Here is a 9474-nt window from a genome sequence, read left to right as displayed (position 1 = left end):
TGTGTGTGTGTGTGTGTGTGTTGGCGCGTGTGCGCACGCGCGTGCGTGTGTATGTGTGTATTTAAAAAAGAAAAAAATAGAGGCGCCTGGGTGGCTCAGTGGGTTAAGCCGCTGCCTTCGGCTCAGGTCATGATCCCAGGTCCTGGGTTCAAGCCCCACATCGGGCTTTCTGCTCAACAGGGAGCCTGCTTCCTCCTCTCTCTCTGCCTGCCTCTCTGCCTACTTGTGATTTCTCTCTGTCAAATAAATAAATAAATAAATCTTTAAAAAAAAAAAAAGAAAAAAATACATGGCATGAAATCTCTACCCTTAACAAGTTTTTATGTGTACAGTTTTACTGTAAGCACAGTGTTGTACAACAGATATAGAAATTTTTCATCTTATGTAATTGAAACCTTAAAAACTTTGAACAGCACCTCTGCACTTCCCCCACCCACCCCCAGCAGCCACAATTTTACTTTCTGTTTCTGTGAATTTGATTAGAATATAGACTTTTTTGTAACTTTTTTGTAACCAATCTTTTGGACCTAGATTGAATTCCCAACTTGGCTACTTGTTAAATTATCCTGGCTCAAGTTACCGAACCTTTTTGATTCTTACTTTCTTCATAACTAAAATTGATATTTTGCTATTTTATTTCATAGGGCTGTTTTGAGGATTACATGAGCTAGAAAATGGCCTTGAAAATACTTAGCATATAGGAAGCATTCATATGTTAGCTCTTATTATTTTTGAATGTGTAGTAATATCTAGCCACATTGATATTCAGCTGTTGCATTTCTTTTTTTTTTAAGATTTAAAAAAAAATTTGAGAGAGAGAGAGCGTGGGCCCATGAGCACAAGCAGGTGGAGGGGCAGAGAGAGAGGGAAAAACAAACTTACTATTGAGCAGGGAGCCCAATGTGGGGCTAGATCCCAGAACCCTGGGATCATGACCTGAGCCTAAGGCAGATGCTTAACTTACCGAACCGCCCAGGTGCCTCCAGCTGTTGCATTTCTTGGCCACATTCACCTGTGTGAAGCTGGATTGTTTAAACTTTCTGTAGGATCTTGTTCTCATTTTGCTTTTTCCTGTGCTTTTAGACTTCTTAATTGGGTTTTGTTTTCCATATAAACTGTGAGATTCTTGAAAATAGTAGCTGTCTTCCATTTCTTTCTGTTGTGCCTTAGACACTACTCCGCCTGTAGTAAGCACTTAAGACGTGTACTTCCTTGGGCAAAGGCCATGGGAGACACAGGTGTAGAATTCCCATGAGGATAGGGGCGCCTGGGTGGCTCAGTGGGTTAAATAAAGCCTCTGCCTTCGGCTCAGGTCATGGTCTCAGGGTCCTGGGATCGAGCCCCACATCGGGCTCTCTGCTCAGCAGGGAGTCTGCTTCCTCTCTCTCTCTCTCTCTGCCTGCCTCTCTGCCTACTTGTGATCTCTGTCTGTCAAATAAATAAAATCTTTAATTAAAAAAAATTCCCATGAGGATAGTGGTCGGGGTGGGAGGGAGAGCTTTTAGGGGCTTCTTCTGGTTATTTACTGTCTATCTTAGGAACTTTCTTCCCACTACTGAACAGATTGCCTAAGAAGTATAGTGAAGGATGAATTAAAATTTATTAAATAATATCAGTTTCTTTGGTTAATCCTGTTCCTCTTGGCAATATGAAATTCTAACATAATTGGCATACTTTTCACCAGGGTTTCTCTCATTACATTCCAACAAGTTAAGAGAATCAGTTATTATACCAAATAATTCAGATTAGGATGTTTTAATTCTTATGGTCTGTAAGTATGTATAATGATTACTTCTAAAGATTTAGAGCAACCCGGGCAAGCAGGTGTGGATTTTGTTTAAGCCTTTTATTTTTGTTGGTCAGCCCTCTTTTCTCCTTGAGTTTACTTTCAACCTTCTGCTCTAGTCTTTTTTTTTGGTAAATACACTTCTTAAAATTTTATTTATTTATTTGTCAGAGAGGGGGAGAGAGAGCAAGCACAAGCAGGGGGCGTGGCAGGCAGAGGTAGGGGCAGGGAGCCCAACGCAGGACTGGATCCTAGGACCCTGGGATCATGACCTGAACTGAAGACAGACACTCATCTGACTGAGCCACCCAGGTGCCCCAGTCTGATTGTCTTAATGTCCAGGAGTTTGTTCTAGTATAAGCTCATTGCTGCTATGTCTTCTGACTCTACACTTCCCCTGTTCAGACTTGACCATTCTTTCAAGCTCCCTCTACCTAGAAGTTAAGAATGAGACGAACTCTGTTACTTAGAGAAGGGCCTTCTCCTGAATAACACCTTCCAGAAATTAAACCTTCATATTAAATTATTGGTAGTGAAGGGGTGGAGAGAATGCAGTTTGTTGGATCTCATAAAATTTCATCCCTAGGATTAGACATTTGGTGTGAAGAGATTTAGAGATGGTGTAATCAGAAAAGAGCTCCATTCCAAAGGGGTGGACTTGGAAAATTTATTAAAAGCCTACTACTTGGGATGATAAAGAAAAAAATCCTGTCTGATGTTTTATGCTTTTTGAGAAGAGGCATTTGAAGTATGATTTATCTCTAGACACATAGACCATTCTTTGGAGGCAAGATGGTTGGTTTCCCAGTCCCAATTTTGATTCATGTTCAAAACCACAATTGCTTTTTTTTTTTTTTTTAAACATGTGTTGGCTACCTTGCTTCTGTTTAATTTAATCCATATACAGTCCTGGGTGATGGCTTCTATTAAGTGGATCATCAGGATTTGAACCCTGGAAACCTGGTCCAAACCCTGCCACTACTCTACATAGCCTCTCTTTTAATCTATAAGGCACTTCACAGTTTGCAGAGTATTTGTACATATGTTCTCATATATTTATTTATTTATTTTTAGATTTTATTTATTTGCGAGAGAGAGAACGCTTGAGCAGGGGGAAGGGGCAGAGGGAGAGGGAGAAGAGAAAGAAGCAGACTTCCCACTGAGCAGGAAGCCCAACTCGGGGCTCAATCCCAGGATCTCAGGACCATGACCTGAGCTGAAGCAGATGTTCAACCAGCTGAGCTGCCCAGGCATCCCATATGTTCTCATTTAAACCTCACAGCAATCCTGTGTGTTCGGTGAAATTCTTGACATTTTCAACCAAGAAGAAAATGTCTTAGGGAATTTGAAGCTCATCAAGGCAGTACTTAGACCCAGGCTCACACCCACTTTTTACTCCAGTTCCTTTGTTTTTATTATGTAGTATTGCTTAAGATAATAAATAATAAATAGAGTCATACCTGAAGGTGATTTTTTTCTTTTTTTTTTTTTTTTGAGGAAGAGGTGAGGGGAAGGGCAGAAGAAGAGGGAGAGAGAATCTTAAGTAGGCTCCATGCCTAGTGTGGAGCCGGACGTGGGGCTCAGTCTCACAACCCTGAGATCATGACCTGAGCCCAAATCAAGAGTCAGACACTTAACTGACTGAGCCACCCAGGGGCCCCTGAAAGTGAATTTTCTAAGAATTTGAACTTGGCTGAAGGTGATTGGTAATACTGTAAGATGTGATGCTTAAGTCTAGAGAAATTTTAGCAAAGATGTGGCCATTAAGTTGCACTATAAGTTTCCCTTAGTAGCTTGAGTATAACTACTTTTTTTTTTTTTAAGGTTTTATTTATTTATTTGTCAGATTGAGAGAGAGAGAGAGAGAGCACACAAGCAGGCAGAGTGGCAGGCAGAGGGGGAGAGAGAAGCAGGCTCCCTGTCGAGCAAGGAGCCTGATGGGGGACTCGATCCCAGGACCCCGGGATCATGACCCGAGCCGAAGGCAGCGGCTTAACTGACTGAGCCACCCAAGCGTCCCGAGTATAACTACTTTTATTAAATATTTTCTTCAGGGATGCCTGGTGGCTCAGTTGGTTAGTGTCTGCCTTAGGTCATGATCCTAGTGTCCTGGGATTGAGACCCACATCAGACTCCTTGCTCAGTGGGGAGCCTGCTTCTCCTTCTGCCTACCATTCCCCCTGCTTGTGTTCTCTTTCTCTCTCTGACAAATAAATTAAAAAATACTTAAAAAAAAAGTAAACTGACTCCAAGCATTAAACAGTCCAGCAACAATAAGATATTTACCAGTCTTTTTTTTTTTTTTTTTTTTAATTTATTTGACAGAGAGAGAGTGAGTGCAAGCATAAGCAGGGGGAGAGGGAGAAGCAGTCCCTGCCGTGGAGCAGGGAGGCCAGTGTGGGGCTTAAAACCCAGGACCCTGGAATGGACCCAAGCTGAAGGCAGACACTTAATCAACTGAGCCACCCAGGCGCCCCCAGTTTACCAGTCTTAAACTAATGTTCCTAGGTAGTTACAGGAGTGAAGACATAATTTTTTCTGCTTTAACTTGAGTTGGCACAGGTGGGTGACTGAAAGCTCAGAAGGAAAGAGGTCTTGCCAGGATTGTAATGTAGTCATGACAGTAGGAGAGGGGAGGAGTGTATGTGCTAGTGGGGGACAGTTTATAATATCAGCTCTTGATCTTTTGCCACTTCCTTCTGGAGCTACTACTTCTACACATGAAATTTCATGACCCCTTTATTTATTTTTTTTTTTAAAAGATTTTATTTATTTATTTGACAGAGAGAGATCACAAGTAGACGGAGAGGCAGGCAGAGAGAGGGAGGGAAGCAGGCTCCCTGCTGAGCAGAGAGCCCGATGTGGGACTCGATCCCAGGACCCTGAGATCATGACCTGAGCCGAAGGCAGCAGCTTAAACCACTGAGCCACCCAGGCGCCCCTTCATGACCCCTTTAAATCTCAAGTTTGACAGTTTGAAAAAAAAGGTCATATGTTGCTTAAGAGATTGACCTTTGTGAATCAAAACCTATCCGTTCTAGAGAGAAGGGAGGTAGAGGAAAGCATCCTGATGAGAGCAATGTAGCAAGACTGGAAGTAGGTGCATTTATATAATCTGGCTTCCAGGGACTACTTGCTGGCTCCCTGAACTTAACCGAAAGACTTCGGAGAAGATGCATGTGTGGCACATTTCATTGTGTTATTTACTGAGCAAATGTCTCAAGTCAGTGTTTTCCAGAACAAGTTGCCCTCTGAGGTCTGCAGTACCTTACTCAGTGACAGGCATAAAGATCATTTACTTCTTTAAATTTGAGATAAACTTCTAGGTTGTTGTTGTTGTTTTATTTTCCTCTTTTTCTGTGAATTGTTCTTGCCTAATAGGTACACTAATCTTTACCTTCCAGGAGCTGCAGTGGCATGGCTTGTACCATGTATTATACTAATGACTTAGAGTTGCATCAGTTGCATCAGTTACAGAAGATGGCGAAAAAAACTAGGCTTTATCTTTGTATTCTGTGTTCTGGGTGTCTGTTGCTGTAGAAACAAATCAAGCCGTAAACAGAAGTGTTCAGGGAGTATTTGGATCTCAGTGGATGTTCATTGGCTATTGAAAATAAAGTTAAGAAATTGGTTAGGTTGAGCGAGAAACTGAGTATTTCTGAGTTCATTATTGTTTCCATTTTTGGTAGGTGATTTTTTTTGTTGTGTGTGGGTAATTTAAAGATTGTTTCCTAGTAATTAGGCTTTCTAAAATTCCTTTTTATTTTATTTTTTTTTTTTTTAAGATTTATTTATTTGACAGATCACAGGTAGGCAGAGAGGCAGGCAGAGAGAGAGGGAGGGAAGCAGGCTCCCTGCTGAGCAGAGAGCCCGATGTGGGACTCGATCCCAGGACCCTGGGATCATGACCTGAGCTGAAGGCAGAGGCTTTAACCCACTGAGCCACCCAGGCGCCCCTAAAATTCCCTTTTTTGTTCTAGGAGGTAAATAATTAGAAAAAGCAAACCTTTTACATTTTGGGGGGGGGATACAATTTCCTTTAGACTAATTTTTAAATGTCAGATAGTGAAAGTGATAAGTTTAAAAAATGTTCTGGGGCTACAAAAAGGAAGTGAAAATTTGAAAGACTGGGACAGAAGGTAGAGTGAGGAATTAACACATCTTTACCAGGCTGCTTGTGGATAAACTAATTGAATATTTTGCATGTTGGTAGAAAGTATAATATTATGGATACTTCTTTTGTCATTATCCAAGGAGAAAAGTAGGTATATTCAAATTTTTGTTCCTTTGAGGGAACAAAAATGTGCTTTTGGTATAACATCTGAACTCAGATTATTTTTCTTCAGGATGTTGATGGAGGTGTCTTATCTTCATCCTGAATTTCAGAGGGTGATTTTGCTACTTAACAGCCACGGTTTTTTCCTTTGCAGAATTGTGATGATATCATGGTTAAATCTGCAGCAAGCGCACTAAACAGTTGATTATACTAAATGGTATGTAGAAAAGCAGGCAATGTTGGTGGAAGGGATCCAGCACTTTAACTCATTTCTCAGCTAGTTGGTTTTGTGGAGGGCATATTTGTGGTCAGGCTAAGTGTATGCTGACTCTTTCAGAGAATTTTAGGATCATTCTGTATATATAGTAGGTATTTGACGCCAGTTCTGCAGGAACCTTGAGGAGAACGTTCACATTGTGTTGTATATCCAACACAAAGTAAAGCTCACTATCTTTGAGCTTCTGCCTTTTCAGATGCCCCTTTTCCTTCTAAATCAAGAGAGACTTAGTTGTGAATAAGCTTCTTGCCAAAGTCTGTAGATAATTTTCTTTTTATGGATTACTTTGTCTTTTTCTTGAAATTAACAGGTCTCGTAAAGATTTCATATGTAGAAAGTGTTCTGTGTACTGTTGATCTCTGCAGAAGTTGATCTAAGTTGCCCAGAAAATACTTGAAGACTGACATAGCTGAAATTTCAAAAAGGCAAGCTTTTCCAGCCATGCAGGTTCATCACTATGCCTTCTTTGTAATGTATTGGAGCAGTTATACATAAAAAAAACTAAGGGTGGGTTCTTCCTTAATCCTTGGGCTCAGGTCTTTTACTATTTTGGGGACAGTGTTACTGTGGATCAAAAGATAAAAACTGTAAGGAAGTGATTTCCACTATTTTTGTACTTCCTTAGGATGTTCCCATTAAAATCCCCCATTAAGTAAGGTAAAGTGAAATTATACAGATTTCTAAACAAAGATTATAACCTTTTTAAAAAAAGATTTTATTGACTTATTTGAGAGAGAGAATGAGCAGGGTGGGGTGGGGGAGCAGAGGGACAAGCAGGCTCCCTGCTGAGCGTGGAGTCCCTAGGACCCTGAGATCGTCACCTGAGGCAAGTCAGATGCTTAACCAACTGAGCCACGTAGGTGCCCCAAGATTATAATCTTTTATTTTTGAAAAATGCTTGTGCTCTGTCTACTTATATCTTATTAATGAGATACTGAGAAATCCGATAGGGTGAGAGGGAAGCCCAAAAAAGTTTGAAGAGGTCACCTCTTCATAGAGGTACAACATTAAGAGTCTGTATCCTTTGTCCTTGGAACTTTGTAGGTATTTAGTAAAGTAATACTTAATGAATAAACATTTCCTCTTCTATCAGTTCTTATGATGGAGCCTTAGTCAACCCCTCTGTGCTAGTTGTTCTTCCTTCCGAGTTTTAATAACATTTGTATCTACTTGTCTTAATACATGTCACATTGAATTGCAGTACTATAATTTATTTACATGTCTGTCTCCCCCTACTGGCCAGCAATCTTCTTGAGGGCTAGAACTGTGCCTTTTTCTTTGTGTGGGGAATATCTGGTTGTTACTCCATATTCAGTGTGTCCCTGTTTTATGAATGAGTTAAGTGTTCAGATAATAATTTTTATAGTACTCACATGCACACAGTTGGGGGAGGGTATGGACAGCAATCTGTCAGAGTGTGTGAGTGTGTGTGTGTGTGTGTGTGTGTGTGTGTGTGTGTGTGTGTATCTGCCTCTGTGTGACCTTGAGGTAGGTAATGTTGATTTCTCAAAACATGAAATAAGAGAAAATGAGAACAACACTTTAAAGTTCACTTGATTTGGGGGTATATATGTATTCGTATGTTTGTGAAGGGTGGGGGAGGATGAGAGCCTGAGCATTTTTCTTCTTTTAAAGTGTATATAAGTGCATATTAAGGGTAATCAAGTGGGGATTTGGTGTATGTTGCAAAAATCCAGATTTAATCCATCTCAATTTTAAAAAATGTGCCCTCAAACTTTTTTTTTATAGCAATATCATGATGTGGGACATGAAAATCTAATTGTTTCTTGACTTCTTAAACCATCACCAGTAGAGGCTCTGTAATTAATTTTTTTTTCCCTTAGGCAGTGGAGTAAAATCAGAATCTTAGAGAAAATAGGAGATGAAGAATTAATCTTGGTAAAAAATACTGGCAATTTCATCTTTACAGAAGGTGTGTAAATAAATGTTAGTTTACTACAAATTTAGTGAATAAAAACAAATTTTACTAACATATATAATGTACTAAGTTCAAAGCACTCTGATATAAAATGGTTTCTGGTTAGGAATAGTAATATTTTTCAGTCAGAATAGCTGAATGACCAGTAACATAATTTGTCAGGTAAAAACTAGAATTAGAAATCAGGAATGGTAGGGGGCACCTGGCAGATTTAGTCTGTGGAGCATGTGACTCTTAATCTCGAGGCTGTAGGTTCAAGCCACACAGTAGGCGTAGAGATTACTTAAAAATTTTAAAGATCGTTAAAAACCAGGAATGGTAGAATAAACAGCAGCAGACCTAGAAATGTAGTGTTCCTTAGCAAATACCAAAAATCTCCCACCCCGGGGAAGATTTTTGTTAACCTCCTATCTACGAAGCAATTTTCTAATTTATAGAGTGTCATTTGTTTCCAAAAGATCTCACCACTTCCCCTCTCTTTGCCAGAGCCATTTAAGCTGTCTGAAGTCTCCTTCCTTTGCCAGTTTCTTCTAGCTGCCTCAAGCTGCTGGTGTGGTTAAAGTTTCATTCCAAACTAGTGTCAGCATAGACCTGCAGTTTAGACCATTGGTTCTAGAACCAAAGTGTCAGGATTCAAATTCCAGCAACACCAATTTTACTAGCTTTGTAACTTGGGCAAATTACTTCTGTCCTTCATTTTTTTATAAACTAGGGAAGATGATAATTTTTTTTTTCTTTTTTAAAGATTTTTTGTTTGATGGGGCGCCTGTGTGGCTCAGTTGGTTAGGCAACTGCCCTTGGCTCAGGTCATGGGGATCAAGTCCCAAATTGGGCTCCCAGCTTCACGGGGCATCTGCTTCTCCCTCTGACCTTCTTCCCTCTCATGCTCTCACTTTTTCTCTCTCACTCTCTTGTAAATAAATAAAAATCTTCAAAAAATTAAAAAAAAAAAAGATTTTATTTGTTTGAGAAAGAGAGAGAAATAACAAGAGAGAGCACAGTCAGGGGTAGGGGATGGGTTGGGGAGAGGGAGAAGCAGACCCTGTGCCACGCAGGGAGCCTGACATGGGGCTGGATCCCAGATCATGACCTGAGCTGAAGGCAGATGCTTAACTGAGCCACCCAGGCGCCCTGAAAGGATGATAATCTTTTTTTTTTTTTTTTTTTTTAAGATTTTATTTATTCATTTGACAGAG

At 40.2% G+C, this 9474-nt stretch overlaps 1 protein-coding gene across 4 annotated transcripts in view; it reads left to right on the top strand.

Annotated features, from left to right (window-relative positions):
- Nucleotides 1-9474, top strand: part of LOC111149677 (lysine demethylase 2A) — a 116072-nt gene that overhangs the window by 44684 nt on the left and 61914 nt on the right. Inside the window, exon 1 of one of the 4 annotated variants that reach the window (XM_022506895.1) lies at nucleotides 8257-8272. The exons of the other annotated variants lie outside the window; for them this stretch is intronic. The gene's annotated coding sequence lies outside the window, so the exon portion shown is untranslated. Of the gene's footprint in view, nucleotides 1-8256; nucleotides 8273-9474 lie in introns of those variants that run through there. 4 annotated transcript variants of the gene reach the window in all.

Source organism: Enhydra lutris, unplaced genomic scaffold (assembly GCF_002288905.1).
Source record: "Enhydra lutris kenyoni isolate GAN:26980312 unplaced genomic scaffold, ASM228890v2 scaffoldscaffold22, whole genome shotgun sequence".
NCBI lineage: Eukaryota > Metazoa > Chordata > Mammalia > Carnivora > Mustelidae > Enhydra > Enhydra lutris.
The sequence above is the reverse complement of the archived record's forward strand: the minus strand, read 5'-3'. Positions and strand labels throughout refer to the sequence as shown.